At 33.7% G+C, this 13209-nt stretch overlaps 1 protein-coding gene across 9 annotated transcripts in view; it reads left to right on the top strand.

Moving 5' to 3' along the window:
* Positions 1-13209, top strand: part of ASXL3 (ASXL transcriptional regulator 3) — a 182160-nt gene that overhangs the window by 127955 nt on the left and 40996 nt on the right. The gene's annotated exons all lie outside the window — the stretch shown is intronic.

Below are 13209 nucleotides of genomic sequence, written 5' to 3'. Positions count from 1 at the left end.
TTCTGACAGAAACTATCTCAGTAGCTAATACTGATCCAACACCTACTGACCTCTTGCTCAGGAGGAAAAGACAGAGTTCAGTAACGCGACATAGGAAAGATTTAGCAGTTCAAAATACAGCCCAAAATACAATTCTGTGACAATTCAGAAAACAAGAATATGTGTTACTAAAACAGGATAAAAATTATTTTGAGAACGTCTGTTAATAAACTGAAGGAGATTTATGAGAATCCAGTCATTTTTACAAGTATTAATTAAAATTTTACAGTGGGCTCTGCGTGTACTGGCCAGTAGGGATAGTACGTCACGCGAGACTACTGTGCATCTGCCTTCATGGAGCTTCCAGTCCAGCACTGGAAGTGGTGCATGTTCACGGAGGCCCCTGGGAATATAATTTTAAAGAAGTGAGAAAAAGCTTCTGAGGAGGCTTCTGAGAGAGCCCGATGCAGTTAGGTTACATGGATGCAGTTTGATGCTTTGAAATCTTAAGATGTCTTTGGCAGAACCAGAGCAGTGCTCAGTCTCTGGCACATTCCTCTCACTACCGAGGCATGTGTTTTTCTAGTCTGACAGGTGAGAACAGACACTGTGAGCCCTAGGCCCTGTTACCTCTGCTTGTTACAGGCAGTTCTTGCCTGGCCTCTGGTAGTTTTTCTCACATTTATGCACTGATAAGCACTAAGCAGAAGGACTCCAGAATTTCCTCTCCATGGTGCTGTGCTCTCCTTTGAGTGATAACTGTCTTGATTTCTTCTGCTCTCAGCTTCAGTGCCTTGTTAGACCAGTAGTTGGAGGGTGGTGCCATTTACTGAGGTAGGTGAGATTTGAGAAGCATGATTTTCATTTTGGACAGTTTGTGTCTGAGGTGCATTTGAGTAATCTATGTGGAAATTTTGAATAAGAATTTTACTTTATAAATATGAAGTTTAGAGTTTGAAGCTGAAGTTTAAAAAAAAATGGGAGCCACCAACATCTAGATGTTAATTAAAATCATGGCTATAAATGATATGTAGTATATGCCAGAATGAGAAGGGGGCCAAGACTAAGGCTTGAGATTTCCAAATCTTGATGGCTGAATAAAAGAGATTAAGCTGACAAAGAGTGAAAGTAATGGTCAGTGAAATGAGGGACAGGTAAACCAATGTGTATCACCAAGTCAAGGGAGTGAATATTTAAGAAGGAAGCTGTGATTTATTTAATACTTAAGTATCCCCCAAGGTGAGGATTGAGAGTTAACTATCATATTTCATATGTCATAGATGATCTTGACAGGAGCAATTTTGGAGACATGGTAGGGAGAAAATGCCAGTTTGGAGCAAGGACTTCAAAAGAGAATCAAAGGAGAAAAGTTGGGTGGAACACCATCTTCCTTCACCTTACATGTAAAGTGTATAGGGAAATGAAGCAGTAGATTTTAGAATTAGTTGTTGACTATATTGTGGCCAATGTGTTTCTAAAAGATTGCTGTCATAAATGAGGTCTTTTCTTCCATAATAGAGCTGTTGGATTTGGTGTATAAGAAAGCTATTTTTTTTCTTAGCCACCTTACTCAGTGTTTGATAATTTTGAATTGCTTATCATTTTATGCTCCTGAGTTTCCCAGATAACTAAGAATGAGTAATTTTATCTCCTTTCTGATTAGTATACTTTTTGGAACCACTTCATTTATTTGGTAGGTAAGAAGGCCAGATTAGGGTTTGATGAGTTAAAGAAGCAAAGAGAGAATATAGACAGATGTATCTTTTAAAAAATTTGGCTATGAAGTGGAATAGTCATACGGATAATGGAAATAGCATGATTTAAAAATAAAGGTGAATTTTGTGTATTTGATTTATTTGTTCAGTTGGGAGAGGAGTTAACATGTTTAGTGATCAAAGATATAGAGATTCCTTTGAGAGGGAGCAGTTAAATAAGATAAAAATGGAAATCGGTTGCTTATTTAAAAGGCAGGGGTGGGGAAATACAGATCAAAGTACTAATGGAGAAATTTTCCTTAGAAAGGAGGCAGTATCCATTTCTGGAATACTGGAAGAGAGGAAGAAAGTAGGTGAAGAAGATGGGTGTGAAGTTTGGTCGTGTAAAATCTAGGGATTTCCTATATGATTAGTACAGATTCTTTTTTTTCCCCTACAAAAGTAAGAGTCAAAAGCATGGACAGGAAGCAATGGGTAGGATGAGAAGAGGGAAGAAGGCAAAAAGCTTGAGGAGAATGGAGTTTGGAAAAATCATTGAAGAGTGAGACAGTGAATTCGCTGAAAAAGCACAATTAACTAGTTGGAGAAGTAAGTGATAAGTAACCCAGAGTTAAAGACTTAATTATCAAACCTGTTTGCTAAGAAGAGAAGATTTTTACCGAAAGTGCTGGGTGGAGAGTGGTGGGTCCACCACGGATTGGACCTTTGTTATATGTGTGTATTCAAATGATGAGAAGAGCAAGACCTTAAGAACATCATAGATCAGAATGGATAGGATAGAAGTGAAGGGATGAGTGGACAGCAGGTCTTGATGAGTCAAGAATGGTCAGAGTAGGGCTGTGTGAAGGAGCAAGCCAGAAGGAGTGAGGTGGGTCAGCATAATATGCATGTGACTAAATGTTATAAGGACAGAGCAGTTGGGAAAATTTTCCTCTATCCCCCCAAACATCTATAGTCTTTTGTCTTTTTTTAAGTTATTAGTAGCTCAAAAAATTAGCTTTCATTTATGATATGGTGTTTGGTGTCTAGCTTCAGAATATGTTCTCTACATCAATATACTACAAATACTCTCCAAAGTAGTTTAATCTTTTTTTAACTTTTCCCTTTGGATTTTTAGAATCGTGAGTCCTGCAATTGTGTTTTTCTTTCAAGATTTTTTTTTCTATTCTGGGATCCTGAATTTCCATATGAGTTTTAGGATCAACTTGCCAATTTCTGTAAAGAAAGCAGCTAGAAATTTGATTGGAATTGTTTTAAATATGTAGATCACTTTGGAGAGTATTAGCATCTTAATATGAAGTCCTCTGATCCATCAACAAAGGATGTCTTTCCATTTATTTAGATCATTAATTTCTTTCAACTTTTTTGTTTTTATTTAAGAGTGTAACTTCTGGGGATCCCTGGGTGGCACAGCAGTTTGGCGCCTGCCTTTGGCCCAGGGCGCGATCCTGGAGACCCGGGATCGAATCCCACATCGGGGTCCCTCTGCCTGTGTCTCTGCCTCTGCCTCTCTCTCTCTCTCTGTGACTATCATAAATAAATAAAAATTAAAAAAAAAGAGTGTAACTTCTGCATTTCTTTTGTTACATCTATCTCTTCCTATTTTGTTGTTTTTAATGTCATTGTAAATGAGGTTTTCTCCTCCTCATTTTTTGATTAATGAGAAGTCCGCTGATAATATTACTCTAGTCCTTTTGGACATGTCCTTTTTCTCTTGCTATTTTCAAAATTTTCGCTTTGGCTTTCAGCATTTTTACTATATGTGTCTGGGCATGAATGTCTCTGCATTTATCCTACTTAAAGTATGTCAGGTGTCTTCAATTTGTAGATTAATGTTTTTCATTAAATTTGGAAAGTTTTAACAATAATTCCTTTGAATATTTTTTCTGCTCCCTTCTCTCCCTTGCTTCTCTTTGTTACTTCTATTACTTGTTAGTACATTTAATTGTGTCCCACATTTCTTTGAGGCTGTGGGTGTGGGATTTTTTTTAAATTATTTTTTCAGTCTGTTCCTTAGAATACATAATCTTTATTGCTCTGTCTTCAAGTTTGCAGATTCTTCTGCCACCAAGTTTACTGTCAAGTCCCCCTAGTGAAATTGTCATTTTAGTTATTTTACTTCTCAATCCAGAATTTCTAATTGGTTCTGTTTGATAGTCATTATCTCTTATTGATATTTTCTATCTGTAAAAACACTTTTATCATACCTTTCTCAATTTATTTAAGCAAGGCTTCATTTAGTTGTTTAAAGATATTTATGATGGCTGCTTTGAGACCTTTTTTCTTAAATCCGAAGTCGGGGCCTCTCACCAGGAATTTTGTTTTCTGATTGGGCCACAACCTGTTTTTTTGTGCCCCTCTCTCCCAGCTTCTTTCTCTATGGATATTTTAAGTTATGTTTGTACAATCTGTATAGTGATCACTCCACTCCCATTTCCCCCATTTCTGTTGTTCTATTATTACTTCGATTAGAGACTGAGCTGGATTATTTTATTTAAGTTGATTTTCCCTGTTACGTGAAGCCTCTACTATTGCTTCTCAACGAACACAGTGTTGGCCAAAATTAGTCATGCTGGAGTTCTCTTTTGTCCCTTTCCCTGATCTTTCTGTTAAACTGTTATAAATACCTATTTGAGATTCTTTTTTCCCATAAGGAAGGAGAGTATTTCTTTTGTTTATACCTTTATTTTATCATTACCATAATTTTGAAGAGTGAATTTGTATTTGCTTTGGGGAATGAGATAATTATTTTATATTAGGTTTACAGTGGTCAAAATGAAATTACATTTGCCATTCATAAACATTGTGAGCCTGTTTCTAGGTGTTCTGTTTCCTTGGTAAGCAAGGGGGATAAAATTAATGAGTAAATACAGACTGTGCTAAAAAATTTTACAATCCCATTTGGTATCACACCCAACCCTTGGGCTCCATTAATCGCTGCCTAATTGCTTTATTGTTTTCAACAATGCCCTGGGGCATAAATTTCTCCAGAAATTTCTGATCCAATTAAATTAGAGCCCCTTTGCAGGGATTGTTTTGAGGCCAGTGTTTGAGGTTTGTTTGCCCCCCACCCCCACCCCAGCAGGGCTCTTTATATCTATCTCTTTCCCTGGTTCTCTCTGGTAAGTTGGTTTAGTTTATTTAGCTTATTGCCCTTAGAGAGCTGTTAGTCTCCATTAATTGCTCACAAGCAAAATCTCCCTTGGTTTCAAGAGCACCCTTTGGCTTAAACTTCCCTACATTCTTTTTTTAAATAAAACTGGTTCCTTTTGAGACAACCTGGAAACTCTGTTCTTATGAAGTTCCTCTCTGCCTGGGCAAAATCTAGAGCCACTATTCCAGAAGTGGGAACAGATGTGACTCTTCTGCTTTCATAGCAGAGCATTGACGAGAGGTGATAGCTCTAGTCTTTCTCATCTTGCCTCTGCTGGGATAAAACCTCCACCCTATAAGTAACCTGAAATAAGGGCATTAAGGGCCCCACTAATACTGACCTGCCATACCAAGAGTAGAGCCACCACCCTAGAGTGGTCACTGGGTGGTGAAAAGACCCCATGACTTCTTGGCTATACTTGCTGGGAATTTAGCCTCTGCAACTCAGGGCTAGAGGGGATAAAAAAATAAAATCGGCCTGCCCCTTCCACTGAGTAACTATACTCCTTGACTGAGCTGAGAAATGAGGCAGTCTCTTTCTGGCCACAAACACCTGCAAAGGAGTTACCTAACAGAAACCTGTTGAGTAGAGGGAGTGGGCTAGGGCTTAAGTGGCATAGACTTTTGCTGTGGTTACAAAGATTTACTAGATTTTTTGAATAACTGTTTCTTCATTTGCTTTGTGCTCTTAGGACAAATTCCAGAAATTTCAATATTTTTAAAAATAGTTTTCACTATTATGATTGTTTCACTGGGAAGCAGGTTCACACAGCTAATCACAATACCATCATGGAAATGGAACCCCACTACCTATAGATTTTTAATGTAACACTTATAAACCATAATAAATACTGATTCAAATTGTTTTTCTCTGCTGGATTACCATGTATGCCAAAGTCATTTGTTAAATAAGCCACCCTTTTTCCAAAAGTGACATATTAATAATGGATTGATATTTTAATATATGCTGTAATGTAGTAGGTACTCAATAAATATTTTTCAATGAAATTCATATTAACATCTTATTTCTATGAGTAAAAATGCATCAAAAAACCTACTTTATATTCTTTCTATCATCTTGAATTACATTTCACATTTATACTTCACTGAGAAGTTGCAGTTTTGCTAAGCTTTTTTTATATTAGAGAAGATTATAAAAAGAGTTGTATTGAAGCATAGATTATCTCCAAACAATGCAGAGAGGTTGACAATTACCATTATTAATACCTAGGTTAATTACCTGTAGTAATTATTTAAAGTACTTTTTCTCCAAAGAAGGAGAATATTTCTTTTGATTGTACCTTTATCATCATTTTTCATGATTTTGAGGAATTTGTATTTGCTTTGGAGAATGGTATAACTAATTTATGTTAGATTTTCAGTGGTTACAATAAAATGGCATTTTGCAGTTCATAAACTTTGAGCCTATTTCTAAGTATCTTGTTTCTTTGGTAGACGGGATAGTTATTGAATAGAAGTTTGTACGGGATTTACAGTCTTTCAAAGTAATGTGATAAGTTGCAGAAGTATGCCATTGAAATGTGGGAACTTGGAGGTGATAAGGATACTTAGAATATATATTTCACTTATTTTTCTTCTTACAGTAATTTTGCATCAAGCCTTTATAGATCTGTTTTTATTAATTGGTGTTTTACTGCCAAAATTTTAGTTACTTAAATCTGGTGTTTTGTACATAGAGATATCATTAAATAAATGGTGAGTGAAAGGGAAGAAAGAATGCATTAATGGATGAGGAAATGCTTCAAGTGGTTCAATTTCCCCATTTTCTTTAATCTTCTCTTGGGATAGTTTCCAGAATGTTACTTTTTGTACTCTGTGTTCTCATTTAAATTATTCATCTAATGTTTTATCTATTCAGAGATTCCATTGAAAGGAAAGGAAGGAAGCTAGGGGAAAAAAAAAAAACACTTTGTAAAACAAGTTAATTAATTTATTTCAATGTATTATGTATTTCCATATATTAATATACATTTGATTCTTAATAAATAAGGAATATTTTTGCTTTTTGGATGTCTTAAAATACATATGCATAATTAAAAAAAGCAAAATAACTTTGTCACGATATGAAGCTACTATTTATTGTGTTTTTAAATATCCCTTAAGAGTATATTTCATTGGGGAAGAAAAGTATTGGGATACCATCCAACTACAGAGATTCACTTCCAAAACTTGAAGATAACACTGCAATTTTTTTTATATATAACTGAAAATGTTTTTCTTATTCCTTGTGTGACTGACAACTTTATTTAAATTAAAAAAATGTGGTCTGTTAATGACTACAAGCTTTTACTATTATATAAAAGGAACCATATTCAGCAGCAAAATTGTTTGAACTCTAGATTTTTTTTTAAACATAAGCCAAACTACAGATAATTGTAGAAAATTTTAAGCCTACATTATTCTAAGCAAACCTCCAATGTGCTTTGATCCTTTCTCATTTTATCAATCCCGGATCTTCATCATTTTCCTCTTTGTCTAATCCTGGCAGTTCTATGGGTCAACTATTTATAAAATTGAGGGAATAGTGAAAGGAAAACATTTATTCCTTTACTTTTATGTAAGCATTTTATTGAAGTGTAACATACAGACAGATAACTGCCCATCTGATAATTGTGTCATTTTATGAATTTTTTAAAAAATGAGCACAACCTTGAGTTGGCAATACATACAGTTTTTTTTAAAAAGAGCAAGCATATCCTACCATTTCAGAATTCTTTTTTTCCCCTCTTCAGTTAACACTCAGAGAATTCCACTACCTTGACTTTATCACCATCAGTTTTGTCTGTTTTTGTACTATGTATGTATGAAGTCATTCAATATGTACTCTGTTTTATTTAGCTAAGTACTGTGTTGGTAAGGTTCATGCCTTTTGTTATTTGTAACAGTAATTAATTTATTCTTGTTGCTGTGTAGTATGCTATTGGCTGATTATACCATAATTTCCTTGTTGATTCTGTTGACGGACATTTGGGTTGTTTTCAGTTTGAGACTTTGAGCAATACTGCTCTGAACACTTTTTTATCTATGTTTCTTGGTTTGCCTAAGTACAAAAGTCTTTGGGGGTATATGACTGTGGCCTAACTGCTGGATTACAGAGTTTACATGTATTCAGCTTTTAAAAATAATAATAAATAACTTTGCAGAGTGGTTATCCTAATTCCAACATGAGTATGTGAACATTCAGGCTATTTGACATCTTTGCCATGATGGGATATTGTCAATATTTATAATTTTATTTGTAGTTTTAATTTGCATTTCTCTGATGATTAATGAGATTGAGCAACATTTTGCGGAGTTTCGGATATTTACATATCCCCTTTCATGAATTACCGGTTCAGGTCTTTAGTCCCATCTTTTTTGTTAGGTCATTATTTTCTTACTGATTTGTGGCAGTTCTTGGTGGTATCTCACATTTTGGCTTATCTTTTGATTCTCTAAATGATGTCCTTTGATGGAGAGAAGTTCTTCATTTTAATGTATCCCAATTTGTTGATTTTTTTAAATAAGCTTTTTTGTGTCATGATGACAAATGTCCTTATGATACCTTTAGATTTAAATCTACAGACCACTTGCAGTTGAATATGAGTATGATGAGGCACAGATTGTTTGATTTGTTTTAGATGATATTCAGTTTGCCAAACATGTTTCATTAAAAAGGCTATCCTTTCTTCCACTGCAATGTGATGTCACCTTTGTTTAAAAAAACAAGTGACAAGATACATGTGCATCTATTGTGGACACTTTTCCTTTCTTTTACATTGGTCTTTTGTCTCTTCTTGAACCAAATCATTTTATTTTGATTATTGGCAGCTTAATATCTGGTAGAGACAGTCCACCAACTCTGGTTTTTTTTTTTCCATTGGTTTTCAGTGGCCCTTTGTATTTTCATAGAAATTTTGAAAAATAGTATGAATTTCCATAAAACTACATAGCTTTTGATGAGGGAATGCATCTGATATATAGAATAGTTTGGAGAAGAATTGAAACTTTTACCACATTCTGTCTTATCACCCATGAATATAGTTTGTCCTTTTATTTATTTAGGTTTTCTTTAACTTCTTGGGCAAGGTCTTTTACGCTTTTCAAGAGGTTTGTTCCTACATGTCTGCTGTTTTTTGCTGGTATTATAAGTTGTTTCTATTTCTTGTTGATAATATAGAAATAAACTTTTGTGTATTGATTTTTCCCAGTGAATGTGCTAACTCATTAATTTTAAAGTGTATAGTTTCTTTTGGACTCTCTGAGTATACAATTATGTTGTCTATAATAATTACAGTTTTATTTATTCTTTTAAAATACTTAACGTCTTTATTACATTGTTGCACGGAATAATATCTTCAGTACAAGTGTTGAATAGAAGTGGTGATATCTGCCATCTGTTTCTTGCTTTCAATTTCAGGGAAAAATATTTTACTATTTCAACTTTATGCAGGAAGCTTAATGCGGATTTTTAAAATAAACTTTTTATCATATTAAGGAGGGTTCGTTCTAGTTTTCTATGTTTTAATCACAAAGGGTAAATTTTCTGCATCTATAGAGATGATTATTTTCTCCTTTATTATATTATTGTGGTAAATGACCAGTTGCTTTTCAGATATCAAACTTTGTATTCCTAGAATAAACAAAACACACACATATAAATCCAATTTGCTAATATTTTGTTTAGGATATTTACATTTATGATCAAGTCCTTGCAATATGTTTTCTGGTGATGTCTTTGTCAGGTTTTGCTAGTAAAGGTAATGCTGGCCTCTTAAAATCACTTAGTAAATGTTCTATTTGATTAACAGTTTGTGTAAGATTATCATTTCTTTTTAAAATGTTTCGAAAAATTCACTCAAAGTTATGTAGGTCTGGATATCTCTGTGGAGGACTTTAAATTACAGATTCAAATCCTTTAGCAGATGTTGTACAACTTCTCTCAAATTCACTTTTTGTAAATTATGACTTTTTGAGAATAAAAAAGAATTAAGTTCTATTGAAGTATAATTAACAAAACCTGCACATATTGACAGTTTCCAAGTTAATAATTTGACATATCCAAGATGGATAAGTAATATTCATTACTCCAGAGAATTTCCTCATACCCTTCTGACATTTGTAGAGTGGTAAGTCTTCCAATCCATAAACATTGTATACTCCATTCCTGCCGTTTACTTAAATCTTTATTTTTTTTTTAACATTTTATAGTTTTCAGTATACAACAGGGTTCTAAACCCTCAGCATTAAAGATATTTTGCACTGGATCACCTTTGGTTAGGTGGAGGGACTAGGGAATAGGCTTAGAGGGGCTGGTTTGCGCACTGTAAGATATTTGTCAGCATACCTGGGTTCGACCCTACTAGATGTCAGTAGGGTCCCCTACATCCAGTTCTAATAATTAAAAATTTTCTCTAGCTATTACCCAGTGTTCCCTAAGGGGCAAATTTCCCAAGGCTAAGAGGTTGAGAACCACTGGTATAGAGGTCTCACACATCTTCATTTGGGCTTATTTATTCCAAAGTATTTTTCATGCTATTGTATATACTAGTATCTTTCCAAATTTTTACTTTATCTTTGGACCTGTCATTTAATGGTGACATTGATTTCTATGGATCGTGATCCAAAAGTCTCACTAAATTTACTTGTTAATACTAATAATTTTTATCGATTTAGGCAAAACACTTGAGCTGGCACTTCAAAAAAGTATGTTATTTCAAAAGGCCAATAAATATATAAAAGGTGCTCAGCTTCATTAGTCATCAAGAAAGCACAAATGAAGCCATGATTCAGTACAACCACACACCCAGGAAGATGGCTAGTATGACAAACAAAAATGAAAATCACACATAGACAATTAAAATATTGATGAAGAAGTGAAGCTCATGGAGCTATCACTTTAATGGGAGTATATAAGCATTTTGAAGAAATTATTTGACAATATTTATTAAAGCTGATTGAGCATTTAAATTCCCACATTTATATCCAATGGAATCATCTATAGATTTACCAAAAAAATGAGCAAAATTTGTTATAGTCATACTGTTCACAAGATTAAAAAACTGGAAATTATTGAAATACCCATGAACAGCAGAATGGATGAATTTCTATATATTTCAGTGGTTGAATTTACAACAATGAGAATGAATGATCTACAGCTGAATGTAGTAGAATGGATGAACCTCAGCAACATGTGGAGCAAGAGTCTTTGACACAGAAGTAAATGTGTGTCTAATTCCATCACTATTAAGATCAAAGACAAGTGAAACTAATCTATGTTGTTATATTATCCTTGAGGATTAGTACTTGGGAGGTGGCACTTCTGAGTGTTGTTACTGTTCTGTTTCTTAATATGGACACTGGTAACAGGAGAGTGATGAGTTTGTGAAAATGAATCAAGCTATGTAGTTGTGATTTGTTCACTTTCTATATATGTTACACTTCAACAAAGAGTTGAAAAAATTAAAACAAAACAAAACAGAATGCTGTTCTTCTTCCCATAATATGACTCTGCAGTAAGCCCATCTGGTCTATCACACAGAACTAGAGTTACCTTGCTTTTCCTTCTCACCACTACTTCCCAGGTATCTCCACTCCCACCACTACCCCTTACCAGTGTTGTCCTGAGATTGGTAGGTCTGACTTAAAAGCCAAGTCTGGCTTTCAATCTGGATAAAATGTATTATTTTTCTTCTTGCTGCTCCATGTTTCATTTGTGCCTCATTAAGGCCAGCTAGAAAACTGTAATTAGCAATAGTTTCAGTTTAAAAAAATTATGTCCACAATTGGAATGTCTTGACTAGAAAGAGTTTTCAAAATTAGTGTTTTATTTTTTTCATTTGTGTTTTCTCTTTCATCTGATCATAGTTCATTTCAAAAAGTATGTCTGTGAGCTTCTGAATATATGTTCAAAGATACAAAGTAGATCCTCCCTTTGTCTTACTAACGGTGTATATTTTTGAAGTTGTCTTTTGAAATAGTTTTGATTCCAACCAGTGTAAATTTTCTTGAATTTTTGTCCTTAATTTGATTACCTAATTTTAGAATTCTGTACTTATTTAAATATGGATCTAATGGTGAAAAAACTTAAATTTGACCTTTTTTTTCTTTTGACAATAAGATATTTGGGACCAAGTTATTGCCTTTAACCATATAATGAAATAAATGAATTTTCAGTTTATCATGACCATATTTAATTTTTTATTCTATTTCTTTTACTCAATAATTTTGAAATAGAAATTTTGATTTTTTTTGAAAAAATATTTTACCAACCCTTTATTCTGTAAAATTATTTTTAAATTTTATGATAAAGTAGTTATATATAAAACACTGCTCATTTTTTGTATCACTGTATTCTTTTCTCCAGTGTTGTTTTAAAATGTTACTTTTTTTCATTTGTTCAGATTTATTATTTCATTTAGATGTTCTATTTAGTTTCCTGTATTTTAGCCCAACACAGCAATTTTGTCATTTGAGAATGAATATGTAGATACCATGGTTTTCTTGAATTGATTTCTAAATTAACTAAATTACATCTTATTTTGTAAACAGATGTTTGAATTTACTTTATTGCCATAATTTCTCTATTCCTTTTGGCAAAATACATCATTTTTTTTTATTTCTAATCTCAGTGGCATTCACATTTGCTCTTTCTTTTTGTCTTTATATACAAATTGGATAAATATTCTTCCCATCTACTTTTTAATTTGATTTTGTACCATATGCCTTAAACAGGCTTTCAAAATATACACAATTTTCTTCTAAAATTTAGTTTGGCTCCCTTTCCCTAATTATATACAATATTTATATAACTACATTTTATTCCTGTTTCCGAGGTAGGAACTACATCATGGACTGTCTGAATTCCCAAATGACTAATTGTTAACTTGTCAGTGTATGGTTATTATTTAATTAGATGGAAACACTTCTCAGTTATTATGATAATGAATTGTGTCACTGGTAACTGATTTTTAAGCAGCTTGGAATTTTAAAAGCCATTCCTCCCCTTGATCATTTGAATAAAATTTGGTGGTTGACTTGATTGTTTGCATGTAGGTCATATGTGTCCTGTGGGTGAGAGCATATGGTGTGATCGGATCACTCTGTGTCGGGGGCGGGGGGCTGGGAATTCCTTGCAGAGACTGTGCTGCATTTTTACAGTACTGCTTCCTTAAGAATTCTTCTTCAGGCTCCCCCATTCTCACATTTGTGGTCTAGTCACTTGTATATCATTCAGCAATGCAAAACTTCTGTCAAAAAGATTAAGACTCTGTCCATTCCTGTAGTTACTAGAAAAACTGATGATACAGTCATAGAATGTGCAATCCTTATTTTCTTCTGTTTTCATATTATATGAAATTAA

This window comes from Canis lupus, chromosome 7 (assembly GCF_003254725.2).
Source record: "Canis lupus dingo isolate Sandy chromosome 7, ASM325472v2, whole genome shotgun sequence".
Taxonomy (NCBI): Eukaryota; Metazoa; Chordata; class Mammalia; order Carnivora; family Canidae; genus Canis; species Canis lupus.
The sequence above is the reverse complement of the archived record's forward strand: the minus strand, read 5'-3'. Positions and strand labels throughout refer to the sequence as shown.